This window comes from Triticum aestivum, chromosome 6A, assembly GCF_018294505.1.
Source record: "Triticum aestivum cultivar Chinese Spring chromosome 6A, IWGSC CS RefSeq v2.1, whole genome shotgun sequence".
Taxonomy (NCBI): Eukaryota; Viridiplantae; Streptophyta; class Magnoliopsida; order Poales; family Poaceae; genus Triticum; species Triticum aestivum.
In genome coordinates, this window is record NC_057809.1 from 468,457,154 (window position 1) to 468,472,695 (window position 15,542).

Here is a 15,542-nt window from a genome sequence, read left to right on the forward strand (position 1 = left end):
CCGATCATCACGTGAGATAGAGTAGTTTCATTGGTGAACATCACTATGTTGATCATATCTACTATATGATTCACGCTCGACCTTTCGGTCTCCGTGTTCCGAGGCCATATTTGTATATGCTTGGCTCGTCAAGTATAACCTGAGTATTCCGTGTGTGCAACTGTTTTGCACCCGTTGTATTTGAACATGGAGCCTATCACACCCGATCATCACGTGGTGTCTCAGCACGAAGAACTTTCGCAACGGTGCATACTCAGGGAGAACACTTCTTGATAATTAGTGAGAGATCATCTTAAAATGCTACCGTCAACCAAAGCAAGATAAGATGCATAAAAGATAAACATCACATGCAATCAATATAAGTGATATGATATGGTCATCATCATCTTGTGCTTGCGATCTCCATCTTCGAAGCACCGTCATGATCACCATCGTCACCGGCGCGACACCTTGATCACCATCGTAGCATCGTTGTCGTCTCACCAATCTTATGCTTCCACGACTATCGCTACTGCTTAGTGATAAAGTAAAGCATTACAGCGCGATTGCATTGCATACAATAAAGCGACAACCATATGGCTCCTGCCAGTTGCCGATAACTTGGTTACAAAACATGATCATCTCATACAATAAAATTTAGCATCATGTCTTGACCATATCACATCACAACAGGCCCTGCAAAAATAAGTTAGACGTCCTCTACTTTGTTTGTTGCAAGTTTTACGTGGCTGCTACGGGCTTAAGCAAGAACCAATCTTACCTACGCATCAAAAACCACAACAATAGTTTGTCAAGTTGGTGCTGTTTTAACCTTCGCAAGGACCGGGCGTAGCCACACTCGGTTCAACTAAAGTTGGAGAAACTGACACCCGCCAGCCACCTGTGTGCAAAGCACGTCGGTAGAACCAGTCTCGCGTAAGCGTACGCGTAATGTCGGTCCGGGCCGCTTCATCCAACAATACCGCCGAACAGAAGTATGACATGCTGGTAAACAGTATGACTTATATCGCCCACAACTCACTTGTGTTCTATTCGTGCATATAACATCAACACATAAAACCTAGGCTCTGATGCCACTGTTGGGGAACGTAGTAAATTTCAAAAAAAATCCTACGCACACGCAAGATCATGGTGATGCATAGAAACAAGAGGGGAGAGTGTTGTCTATGTACCCTCATAGACCGGAAGCGGAAGCGTTATGACAACGCGGTTGATGTAGTCGTACGTCTTCACGGCCCGACCGATCAAGCATCGAAACTACGACACCTCCAAGTTTTAGCACACGTTCAGCTCGATGACGATCCCCGGACTCCAATCCAGCAAAGTGTCGGGGAAGAGTTCCGTCAGCACGACGGCGTGGTGACGATCTTGATGTTCTACCGTTGCAGGGCTTCGCCTAAGCACCGCTACAATATTATCGAGGAGTATGGTGGAGGGGGGCACCGCACACGGCTAAGAAAACGATCATGAGGATCAACTTGTGTATCTATGGGGTGCCCCCTGCCCCCGTATATAAAGGAGTGGAGGAGGGGAGGGCCGGCCCTCTCTATGGCGCGCCCTAGGGGAGTTCTACTCCCACCGGGAGTAGGATTCCCCCTTTCCTAGTACAACTAGGAGTCCTTCCAAGTAGTAGGAGTAGGAGACAAGGAAGGGGAAGAGGGAAGAGAAGGAAGGAGGGGGCGCCGCTCCTCCCCCTAGTCCAATTCGGACTAGTCAATGGGGGGCGCGCGGCCTGCCTCTCCCTCTCCCCTAAAGCCCAATAAGGCCCATATACTTCTTCCCCCATATTCCCTAACTCTCCGATACTCTGAAAAATACCCGAACCACTCGGAACCTTTCCGATGTCCGAATATAGTCGTCCAATATATCGATCTTTACGTCTAGACCATTTCGAGACTCCTCGTCATGTCCCCGATCTCATCCGGGACTCCGAACTCCTTCGGTACATCAAAACTCATAAACTCATAATATAACTGTTATCGAAACCTTAATCGTGCGGACCCTACGGGTTCGAGAACAATGTAGACATGACCGAGACACATCTCCAGTCAATAACCAATAGCGGAACCTGGATGCTCATATTGGCTCCCACATATTCTACGAAGATCTTTATTGGTCAGACCGCATAACAACATACGTTGTTCCCTTTGTCATCGGTATGTTACTTGCCCGAGATTCGATCGTCGGTATCTCAATACCTAGTTCAATCTCGTTACCGGCAAGTCTCTTTACTCGTTCTGTAATACATCATCTCGCAACTAACTCATTAGTTGCAATGCTTACAAGGCTTAAGTGATGTGCATTACCGAGAGGGCCCAGAGATACCTCTCCGACAATCGGAGTGACAAATCCTAATCTCGAAATACGCCAACCCAACATGTACCTTTGGAGACACCTGTATAGCTCCTTTATAATCACCCAGTTACGTTGTGACGTTTGGTAGCACACAAAGTGTTCCTCCGGCAAACGGGAGTTGCATAATCTCGTAGTCATAGGAACATGTATAAGTCATGAAGAAAGCAATAGCAACATACTAAACGATCGGGTGCTAAGCTAATGGAATGGGTCATGTCAATCACATCATTCTCCTAATGATGTGATCTCGTTAATCAAATGACGACACATGTCTATGGTTAGGAAACATAACCATCTTCGATTAACGAGCTAGTCAAGTAGAGGCATACTAGTGACGTTTAGTTTGTCTATGTATTCACACAAGTATTATGTTTCCGGTTAATACAATTCTAGCATGAATAATAAACATTTATCATGATATAAAGAAATAAATAATAACTTTATTATTGCCTCTAGGGCATATTTCCTTCAAAACCAAAGCATGCTCAAGAGGTAGCAAGAAGGATTTCTGGCGCCGTTGCCAGGGAGATCTACGCCAAGTCAAGACATACCAAGTACCCATCACAAATTCTTATCCCTCGCATTACATTATTTGCCATTTGCCTCTTGTTTTCCTCTCCCCCACTTCACCTCTGTCGTTTTATTTGCCCTTTTTTCGTCTGCTTCTTTCCGCTTGCTTCTTGTGTGTCCGTGTGTTAGATCGTTTGTTTTGCCATCATGGCCAGTCCTTCTATCATTGTTAGTACTCCCGATAATGAAGTTCTTAATTTTAAACAAAGGGAGGGAGAAAATCTAAAAGATGCTTGGTATAGAATTTGCAATGCTCGGAATAGATTCACTAGGAAGCAATCTACTTCCGTTCTTCTTCGCAATTTTTATGTAGGCATCACTCCTTGGAACAAATATATTCTTGATACCATTACCGGAGGGTATTTCTTGGGTAGACATACTTTTGATTCTTATAATGCTATGATAGATTTGTTTGGCCCACCATCTCTTTTGGTTAATGGAACTATTTTAACTTTGGAACATGTGATGCAAAGGCTTGAAATTATCGAAAATAAAGTTGCCACTGTAGAGTTGATTGAGAATTTGGATAAAAAGATCCACAACCAAATTAACCAATATGGATCTAAGGTCGGAGTTACTCTGAAAATTTTGAGAGAAAAAGAACCCTTAGTTAATGAAAATATAGATCAAGATTCCACTAGAATTGCTAAACTTGAGGATATTATTACCAACTTAGGGTCTGCCTTTTCTGCCGTGAGAAACACTTCAGACCCTCCTCCTACCAAATTTTCCAATTTTATGTATGTTCCTAAAAATAAGGGTGAATCTTCTAGTAAGGAGAACGCGGATCTTAAATCAATAAGTGTTAACCCCAATTTTTTCGCTATCATTAAGGAACCTTTTGCTACAAATGAATTTCTTGATTTCTTGCCTAAGAGTTTGATCATCAATAAAACAAAGGGAACTCCTAAGGGTTATAAGTGTTCAATTGAGGAATTGCATACCAAAGATGACAATACCTAGATCTATTCTTGTTTTTATGACTAGCTAGGGGCGTTAAACGATAGCGCTTGTTGGGAGGCAACCCAATTTTATTTTTGTTCCTTGCCTTTTTGTTCCTATTTAGTAATAAATGAATCATATACCCTCTGTTATGATTGTGTTTTTATGTTTTAGTTAGTGTTTGTTCCAAGTAAAGCCTTTAGGGTCTTCTTGGGTGATTGTTATTTGATCTTGCTGTAAAAAACAAAAAGTATGCGCTCACGAGAATAATTTTAATTTTTTACCAGAGAGCAATAAAATACGAATTCCAACTTAGGTAGATCAATATGAAAATTATTTAGGACTTCCTAATTTTTTAGAATTTTTGGAGTTACAGAAGTATTCGAAACTTTCAGATTACTACACATTGTTCTATTTTTGACAGATTCTTTTTTCGTGTGTTGTTTGCTTATTTTGATGAATCTATGGCTAGTATCGGGGGGTATGAACCATAGAGAATTTGGAATACAGTAGGTTTAACACCAATATAAATAAAGAATGAGTTCATTACAGTACTTTAAAGTGGTGGTTTGTTTTCTTGTACTAACGGAGCTCATGAGATATTCTGTTGTGTTTTGTGTTGTGAAGTTTTCAAGTTTTTGGGTAAACATTTGATGGATTTTGGAATAAGGAGTTGCAAGATACTAAGCTTGGGGATTCCCAAGGGACCCCAAGGTACAATTCAAGTACAACCAAAAGCCTAAGCTTGGGGATGCCCCGGAAGGCATCCCCTCTTTCGTCTTCGTCTATCGGTAACTTTACTTGAGGCTATATTTTTATTCACCACAAGATATGTGTTTTGCTTGGAGCGTCTTGTACGATTTGAGTTTTTTATTTTTAGTTTATCACAATCAACCTTTATGTACACACCTTTTGGAGAGACACACATGAATCGTAATTTATTAGAATACTATATGTGCTTCACTTATATCTTTTGAGCTAGATAATTTTACTCTAGTGCTTCACTTATACCTTTTTAGAGCACGGTGGTGATTTTATTTTATAGAAATTATTGATCTCTCATGCTTCACTTATATTATTTTGAGAGTCTTTTAGAACAGCATGGTAATTTGCTTTGGATATAAAATTAGTCTTAATATGATAGGCATCCTGGATGGGTATAATAAAAACTTTCATATAAAATGCATTAAATACTATGAGAAGTTTGATACTTGATAGTTGTTTTGAGATACAAAGATGGTAATATTAGAGTTGTGCTAGTTGAGTAATTGTGGAATTGAGAAATACTTGTGTTGAAGTTTGCAAGTCCCGTAGCATGCACGTATGGTGAATGCTGTGTGACAAATTTGAAGCATGAGGTGTTCTTTGATTGCTTTCCTTATGAGTGGCGGTCGGGGACGAGCGATGGTCTTTTCCTACCAATCTATCCCCCTAGGAGCATGCGCGTAGTGCTTGGTTTTGATGACTTGTAGATTTTCGCAATAAGTATGTGAGTTCTTTATGACTAATGTTGAGTCCATGGATTATACGCACTCTCACCCTTCCATCATTGCTAGCCTCTTCGGTACCGTGCATTGCCCTTAATCACCTCGAGAGTTGGTGCAAACTTCGCCGGTACATCCAAACCCCGTGATATGATACGTTCTATCACACATAAGCCTCCTTATATCTTCCTCAAAACAGCCACCATACCTACCTATTATGGCATTTCCATAGCCATTCCGAGATATATTTCCATGCAACTTTCCACCGTTCGTTTATTATGACACGCTCCACCATTATCATATTGCTTTGCATGATCATGAAGTTGACATCGTATTTGTGGCAAAGCCACCTTCATAATTATTTCATACATGTCACTCTTGATTCATTGCACATCCCGGTACACCGCCGGAGGCATTCACATAGACACATATTTTGTTCTAAGTATTGAGTTGTAATTCTTGAGTTGTAAGTAAATAAAAGTGTGATGATTTTCATTATTAGAGCATTGTCCCATGTGAGGAAAGGATGATGGAGACTATGATTGATAACCCACAAGTATAGGGGATCACAATAGTTTTCGAGGGTAGAGTATTCAACCCAAATTTATTGATTCGACACAAGGGGAGCCAAAGAATATTCTCAAGTATTAGCAGCTAAGTTGCCAATTCAACCACACCTGGAAACTTAATATCTGCAGCAAAGTGTTTAGTAGCAAAGTAATATGATAGTAGTGGTAACCGTAGGAAAAGGTAACGATAGCAAAAGTAATATTTTTGGTGTTTTGTAGTGATGATAGCAATAGCAACGGAAAAGTAAATAAGCGAAGAACAATATATGGAAAGCTCGTAGGCAATGGATCGGTGATAGAGAATTATGCCAGATGTGGTTCATCATGTGACAGTCATAACCTAGGGTGACACAGAACTAGCTCCAATTCATCAATGTAATGTAGGCATGTATTCCGAATATAGTCATACGTGCTTATGGAAAAGAACTTGCATGACATCTTTTGTCCTACCCTCCCGTGGCAGCGGGGTCCTAATGGAAACTAAGGGATATTAAGGCCTCCTTTTAATAGAGAACCGGAACAAAGCATTAGCACATAGTGAATACATGATTGGGAGTGGTCCCGATTATTGTCACTTCGGGGTTGCCGGATCATAACACATAGTAGGTGACTATAGACTTGCAAGATAGGATCAAGAACTCACATATATTGATGAAAACATAATAGGTTCAGATCTGAAATCATGGCACTCAAGTCCTAGTGACAAGCATTAAGCATAGCAAAGTCATAGCAACATCAATCTCAGAACATAGTGGATACTAGGGATCAAACCCTAACAAAACTAACTCGGTTACATGATAAATCTCATCCAACCCATCACCGTCCAGCAAGCCTACGATGGAATTACTCACGCACGGCGGTGAGCATCACGAAATTGGTGATGGAGGATGGTTGATCATGACGATGGCGACGGATTCCCCTCTCTGGAGCCCCGAACGGACTCCAGATCAGCCCTCCCGAGAGAGTTTAGGGCTTGGCGGCGGCTCCGTATCGTAAAACATGATGAATCTTTCTCCCTGATTTTTTCTCTCCGAACACGAATATATAGAGTTGGAGTTGAGGTCGGAGGAGCTCCAGGAGGCCCACGAGGTAGGGGGGCGCACCCCCCACCCTCGTGGCTAGGGTGTGGGGCCCCTGGTCTTGATCTTTTGCCAGTATTTTTTTTTATTTTCAAAAATAGTCTCCATGAAGTTTCAGGTCATTCCAAGAACTTCTATTTCTGCACATAAATAACACCATGGCAATTCTGCTGAAAACAGCGTCAGTCCCGGTTAGTTCCATTCAAATCATGTAAGTTAGAGTCCAAAACAAGGGCAAAAGTGTTTGGAAAAGTAGATACGACGGAGACGTATCAACTCCCCCAAGCATAAACCTTTGCTTGTCCTCAAGCAATTCAGTTGACAAACTGAAAGTGATAAAGAAAAACTTTTACAAACTCTGTTTGCTCTTGTTGTTGTAAATATGTAAAGCCAGCATTCAAGTTTTTAGCAAAGATTATAAACTAACCATATTCACAATAACGCTTAGGTCTCACGTTTACTCATATCAATGGCATAATCAACTAGCGAGCAATAATAATAAATCTCAGATGACAACACTTTCTCAAAACAATCATAATATGATATAACAGGATGGTATCTCGCTAGCCCTTTATGAGACCGCAAAACATAAATGCAGAGCACCTTTAAAGATCAAGGACTGACTAGACATTGTAATTCATGGTAAAAGAGATCCAGTCAAGTCATACTCAATGTAAACTAACAATAATGAATGCAAATGACAGTGGTGCTCTCCAACTGGTGCTTTTTAATAAGAGGATGATGACTCAACATAAAAGTAAATAGATAGGCCCATCGCAGAGGGAAGCAGGGATTTGTAGAGGTGCCAGAGCTCGTTTTTGAAATAGAGATGAATAATATTTTGAGCGTTATACTTTCATTGTCAACATAACAACCAAGAGATGGCGATATCTTCCATGCTACACACATTATAGGTGGTTCCCAAACAGAATGGTAAAGTTTATACTCCCCCTCCACCAACAAGCATCAATCCATGGCTTGCTCGAAACAACGAGTGCCTCCAACTAACAAGAGTCCCAGGGGGAGTTTTGTTTGCAATTATTTTGATTTGATTTGCATAAAGCATGGGACTGGGCATCCCGGTGACCAGCCATTTTCTCGTGAGTGAGGAGCGGAGTCCACTCCTCTTGAGAATAACCCGCCTAACATGGAAGATACGGACAACCCTAGTTGATACATGAGCTATTCGAGCATACAAAACAGGATATTTATTTGAAGGTTTAGAGTTTGGCACATACAAATTTACTTGGAACGGCAGGTAGATACCGTATATAGGTAGGTATGGTGGACTCATATGGAACAACTTTGGGGTTTATGGGATTGGATGCACAAGCAGTATTCCCGCTTAGTACAAGTGAAGGCTAGCAAAAGACTGGGAAGCGACCAACTAGAGAGCGACAACAGCCATGAACATGCATTAAAGTTAATGAACATTGAGTGCAAGCATGAGTAGGATATAATCCACCATGAACATAAATATCGTGAAGGCTATGTTGATTTTGTTTCAACTACATGCGTGAACATGTGCCAAGTCAAGTCACTTAAATCATTCAGAGGAGGATACCACCCTATCATACCACATCACAACCATTTTAATAGCATGTTGGCACGCAAGGTAAACCATTATAAGCTCCTAGCTAATTAAGCATGGCATAAGAAACTATGATCTCTAATTGTCATAGCAAACATGTTTATTCATAATAGGCTGAATCAGGAACGATGAACTAATCATATTTACAAAAACAAGAGAGGTTGAGTTCATACCAGCTTCTCCCATCTCAATCAGTTCATCATATATCGTCATAATTGCCTTTCACTTGCACGACCGAACGATGTGGATAATAATAATAGTGCATGTGCATTGGACTAAGCTGGAATCTGCAAGCTTTCAATAAACAGGACAAGACAAGGCAATATGGGCTCTTTTGTCAGATCAAAAATAATGCATATAAGAGCCACTTCAACAATTTAATCATGATCTTCTCCTATCGACCCCCAAAGAAAAGAAAAGAAATAAAACTATATACACTGGAAAGCTCCCAACAAGCAAAAGAAGAACAATAAATCTTTTGGGCTTTTCTCTTTTAATTACTACTACAAGCATGGAAAGTAAACTAATTAAAAGCTACAACTATTTTTTTTTGTTTTTCTTAAGGTTTATTAAACACACAAGAAGAAAGCAATAAAAAGGAAATAAACTAGCATGGATAATACAATGAAAAAGTATGAGCACCGACATCTAGCAATGAGTGTGTGATCATGAATGTAATGCCGGTCAGAAATACGTACTCCCCCAAGCTTAGGCTTTTGGCCTAAGTTGGTCTATGGCCACGGTTGGCCTGGCGGATATCCAAAGTAATAGTTGGGGTCGTACTACAAAGAAGAAGACTCTGATTGCCACTGGTTGGCAATCATCTCCGGATCCCACTGGTAATTAGACTGTCGTGGAGGACCAAATTGTGGTTCCGACTCTGGCTCTGTTGCTGATGTAGGGTTCCGGTAGGCATGAATAGCCTCCGGCGAGTGAGGTACTGGCCTGTAGACAAATCAAACAAGGAAGGAGCAGGCAAGGTGATAGTCTCAGGATGACGTTTATCAAAGAACAATTTGTATTTAAGCTCCCCTTCCCTATTCTTTATAATAAAATCATGCGCTACCATACTCTTATAATCTAAATAAAGAGTAGGGAGCAATTTTTCTTCTTTTTCATAGTGCCCAATAGGTATGTTATAGTATGTAGCAAGGCGTGAAGCATAGATACCTCCAAAGATGGGGCCCTTTGTACGGTTCAGACCTAACCGTTTAGCAATAATACCGCCCATACTAACAGAGTTGTCGCGGAATAAACCATGGAACAAAATAAAAATATCAGGAACACTAAGGTTTCCACAGTTTCCGCGACCAATTAAGCAACGACTAGCAAATATTGCAAAGTAGCGTAAAACAGGAAAATGTATGCTAGTGATTCTTGCATCAAAAACTTTCCTAGTTTCCCCTACAGTGATAGTGTCAATAAACCTATCCACATCTCTACGATGTGGTTCCTCTAAGCTACCCTCGAAAGGTATTTTGCAAACCCTGCAAAATTCATATAGTGACATCTTCTTAACCACATCATATAAATGAAACTCTACTGAAGGAGGTGATTCCCTAGGATAATAGTAGAAGTTTTGCACAAAAGTATTGGTGAGTAAGAGATATTGTTCGTGTTGGTCGCGGAGGAAGTCGGTGAGGCATGCATTCTTAGCCAATTTATAAAAAGCATCATAAATCCCGACTGCTCTCAAGAAATCATCGGAAGGCCATTCACACGGCCGAACCTCCGCGGTATGAGGCAGATTATATTTGGGCCTCTCTGCTTCTTCATTTTGCTTTACCTTCGAGCTTCGGCTCGATGAGCCCCTCAAAAATCTCTTCATTATTTTCTGAAAAATTCTGAAATTTTTAGTAACTTCAAATAAAAGTAAACCAAACTCAACAAAATTGATAGTAGCTACTCCTACAAGTGCCTAGAGCCTATATCATGCATTAGAACAACTTGGAACCATATAAATTTGACATGCAAGCTCAAGAACATGGTCACCTAGGTAGCACAAAATTGCAATGAATAAAGCACTAGGACAAAAACTAATTGGACCAATGGAGGAGTCACATACCAAGGAACAATCCCCCAAAGCAGTTTTGTGAGAGGTGCTTTGAGAAAGGAGATTGAAAATCACAGCAAAAGAGGTTAGAACTTGTGCTTGAGCTGGATAATGGTGTTTGTGGGAGGAAGAAGGAGTGTGTGGGTGCAGGAATAAGTGGAGGAGGGCCACTGTGGGCCCACGAGGTAGGGGGAGCGCCTAGGGGGGTAGGGCACGTCCTCCACCCTCGTGGCCAGGTGGATGCCCCCTGCTGTGTTCTCAGTGCCAAATATTCTCAAATATTCCAGAAAAAATCATATTTAAATTTCAGGGCATTTGGAGAACTTTTATTTTCGGGGTATTTTTATATTGCACGGATAATTCAAATAATAGACAGAAAATACTATTTTACTTTATTTAATATAAATAACAAAAAGTGAAAGGAGGGCACAGAAGGTTGTGCTTTCTAACTTCATCCATCTCATGATCATCAAAAGGAATCCATTAACAAGGTTGATCAAGTCTTGTTAACAAACTCATTCCGAATAACATGGAACCGAAGATATTTCGAATAACACTATGTTACCTCAACGGGGATATGCACATCCCCAATAATAAGAATATCATATTTCTTCTTGACAGTAGGAAGAGGAAATTCAAAACCTCCAAAAATAATCGATGGAACTTTTCCAATAGAATTGATACTATGAACTTGAGGTTGTTTCCTCGGAAAGTGTACCGTATGCTCATTACCATTAACATGAAAAGTGACATTGCCTTTGGTGCAATCAATAACAGCCCCTGCAGTATTCAAAAAGGGTCTTCCAAGAATAATAGACATACTATCGTCCTCGGGAATATCAAGAATAACAAAGTCCGTTAAAATAGTAACGTTTGCAACCACAACAGGCACATCCTCACAAATACCGACAGGTATAGCAGTTGATTTATCAGCCATTTGCAAAGATATTTCAGTCAGGTGTCAACTTATTCAAATCAAGTCTACGATATAAAGAGAGAGGCATAACACTAACACCGGCTCCAAGATCACATAAAGCAGTTTTAACATAATTTCTTTTAATGGAGCATGGTATAGTGGGTACTCCTGGATCTCCTAACTTCTTAGGTATTCCACCCTTAAAAGTGTAATTAGCAAGCATGGTGGAAATTTTAGCTTCCGGTATCTTTCTTTTATTAGTAACAATTTCTTTCATGTACTTAGCATAAGGATTCATTTTGAGCATATCAGTTAATCGCATACGCAAAAAGATAGGTCTAATCATTTCAACAAAGCACTCAAAATCCTCATCTTCCTTTTTCTTGGATGGTTTGGGAGGAAAAGGCATGGGTTTTTGAACCCATGGTTCTCTTTCTTTACCATGTTTCCTAGCAACAAAGTCTCTCTTATCATAATGTTGATTCTTTGATTGTGGGTTATCAAGATCAACAACAGGTTCAATTTCTATATCATTATCATTGCTAGGTTGAGCATCATCATGAACATTATCATTAACATTATCACTAGTTTCAGGTTCATTACCAGATTGTGTTTCAGCATCAGAAATAGAAATATCATTTGGATTCTTAGGTGTTTCAGCAATAGGTTCACTAGAAGCATGCAAAGTCCTATCATTTTTATTTTTCTTCCTTTTATAAGGACTAGGTGCATCTATAATATTTCTCTGAGAATCTTGCTCAATTCTCTTAGGATGGCCCTCAGGATACAAAGGTTCCTGAGTCATTTTACCACCTCTAGTCATAAATCTAACATCATTATCATTTTTCTTACTATTCAATTCATTGAGAAAATCATTCTAAGCTTTAAGTACTTGTTCTACTTAAGTGGTAACCATAGAAGCATGTTTACTAATAAGTTTAAGTTCACCTTTAACATTAGCCATATAATCACCCAAGTGTTCAAGCATATCAGCATTGCGTTTTAATTCTCTACCAAAATAAGCATTGAAGTTTTCTTGCTTAACCATAAATTTATCAAACGCATCTAAGCACGGGCTAGCAAACTTGGTGAATGGGATTTCAGCTTTATCATATCTATAGAGAGAATTTACCTTTACTACCTGTGTCGGGTTGTCAAGACCATGTGTTTCTTCAATAGGCGGTAAATTAAGACCATGTATTTCTTCAATTGGCGGTAAATTAAGACCATGTATTTCTTCAATAGGAGGTAAATTCTTAACATCTTCAGCTTTAATACCCTTTTCTTTCATGGATTTCTTTGTCTCTTGCATATCTTCAGGACTGAGAAATAGAACACCCCTTTTCTTCGGAGTTGGTTTAGGAATAGGCTCAGGGGCTGGCTCAGGAAGTGTCCAATTATTTTCATTGGTCAACATATTATTCAATAAAATTTCAGCTTCATCTGGTGTTCTTTCCCTGAAAACAGAACCAGCACAACTATCCAGGTAATCTCTGGAAGCATCGGTTAGTCCATTATAAAAGATATCAAGTATTTCATTTTTCTTAAGAGGATGATCAGGCAAAGCATTAAGTAATTGGAGAAGCCTCCCCCAAGCTTGTGGGAGACTCTCTTCTTCAATTTGCACAAAATTATATATATCCCTTAAGGCAGCTTGTTTCTTATCAGCAGGGAAATATTTAGCAGAGAAGTAATAAATCATATCCTGGGGACTGCGCACACAACCAGGATCAACCATATCTTAGCATCACCCTTTAATGAGAACGAAAATATTTTAAGGATATAAAAGTATCCAGTTCTCTCATCATTAGTGAACATGGTGGCTATATCATTTAATTTAGTAAGATGTGCCACCACAGTTTCAGATTCATAGCCATAAAAAGGATCAGATTCAACCAAAGTAATTATCTCAGGATCAGTAGAGAATTCATAATCTTTATCAGTAACAAAGATAGGTGAAGTAGCATAAGCAGGATCATATTTCATTCTAGCATTCAGAGTTTTTTGTTTAAGCTTAGCTAATAATTTCTTAAGATCACTTCTATCATTGCAAGCAAGAAAGTCTCTTTTAGTTTCTTCATCCATAACATAGCCCTCAGGCACAACAAGTAATTCATATTTATTAGGAGAGCCTTCATAATCACTTTCATCAGTATTATCAGTTTCAATAATTTCATTCTCTCTGGCCCTAGAAAGTTGTTCATCAAGAAATTCACCGAGTGGCACGGTAGTATCAGGCATAGAAGTAGTTTCATCATAAGTATCATGCATAGCAGAAGTGGCATCATCAATAATATGCGACATATCAGAATTAATAGCAAAAGCAGGTTTACGTGTCGCAAGCTTACTCAAAACATAAGGTGAATCAAGTGCAGAGCTAGATGGCAGTTCCTTACCTCCCCTCGTAGTTGAGGAATAAATCTTGGTTCTTGGATCTTTCAAGTTCTTCATAATGATAAGCAGATATCAATCCCAAGTGACTCAAAGAATATAGATATGCTTCCCGGCAACGGCGCCAGAAAATAGTCTTGATAACCCACAAGTATAGGGGATCGCAATAGTTTTCGAGGGTAGAGTGTTCAACCCAAATTTATTGATTCGACACAAGGGGAGCCAAAGAATATTCTCAAGTATTAGCAGCTGAGTTGTCAATTCAACCACACTTGGAAACTTAATATCCGCAGCAAAGTGTTTAGTAGCAAAGTAATATGATAGTAGTGGTAACGGTAGCAAAAGGTAACAATAGCAAAAGTAATATTTTTTGGTGTTTTGTAGTGATGATAGCAATAGCAACGGAAAAGTAAATAAGCCAAGAACAATATATGGAAAGCTCGTAGGCAATGGATCGTTGATAGAGAATTATGCTGGATGTGGTTCATCATGTGACAGTCATAACCTAGGGTGACACGGAACTAGCTCCAATTCATCAATGTAATGTAGGCATGTATTCCGAATATAGTCATACGTGCTTATGGAAAAGAACTTGCATGACATCTTTTGTCCTACCCTCCCGTGGCAGTGGGGTCCTAGTGGAAACTAAGGGAAATTAAGGCCTCCTTTTAATATAGTACCAGACCAAAGCATTAACACATAGTGAATACATGAACTCCTCAAACTACGGTCATCACCAGAAGTGGTCCCGATTATTGTCACTTCGGGGTTGCCGGGTCATAACACATAGTAGGTGACTATAGACTTGCAAGATAGGATCAAGAACTCTCATACATTCATGAAAACATAATATGTTCAGAACTGAAATCATGGCACTCGGGCCCTAGTGACAAGCATTAAGCATAGCAAAGTCATAGCAACATCAATCTCAGAACATAGTGGATACTAGGGATCAAACCCTAACAAAACTAACTCGATTACATGATAAATCTCATCCAATCCATTACCGTCCAGCAAGCCTACGATGGAATTACTCACGCATGGTGGTGAGCATCATGAAATTGGTGATGGAGGATGGTTGATGATGACAATGGCGACGGATTCCCCTCTCTGGAGCCCCGAACGGACTCCAGATCAGCCCTCCCGAGAGAGTTTAGGGCTTGGTGGCGGCTCCATATCGTAAAACGCGATGAATCTTTCTCCCTGATTTTTTTCTCTCCGAACACGAATATATAAAGTTGGAGTTGAGGTCGGAGGAGCTCCAGGGGCCCCACGAGGTAGGGGGCGCGCCCAGGGGGGCAGGCACGCCCCCACCCTCGTGGCTAGGGTGTGGGCCCCCTGGTCTTGATCTTTTTCCAGTATTTTTTATTATTTCCAAAAATAGTCTTCGTGAAGTTTCGGGTCATTCCGAGAACTTTTGTTTCTGCACATAAATAACACCATGGCAATTCTGCTAAAAACAACGTCGGCCCGGGTTAGTTCCATTCATATCATGTAAGTTAGAGTCCAAAACAAGGGCAAAATTGTTTGGAAAAGTAGATACGACGGAGACGTATCAATGATTCCACCACAAGTCGGGATGAGATTCCAGA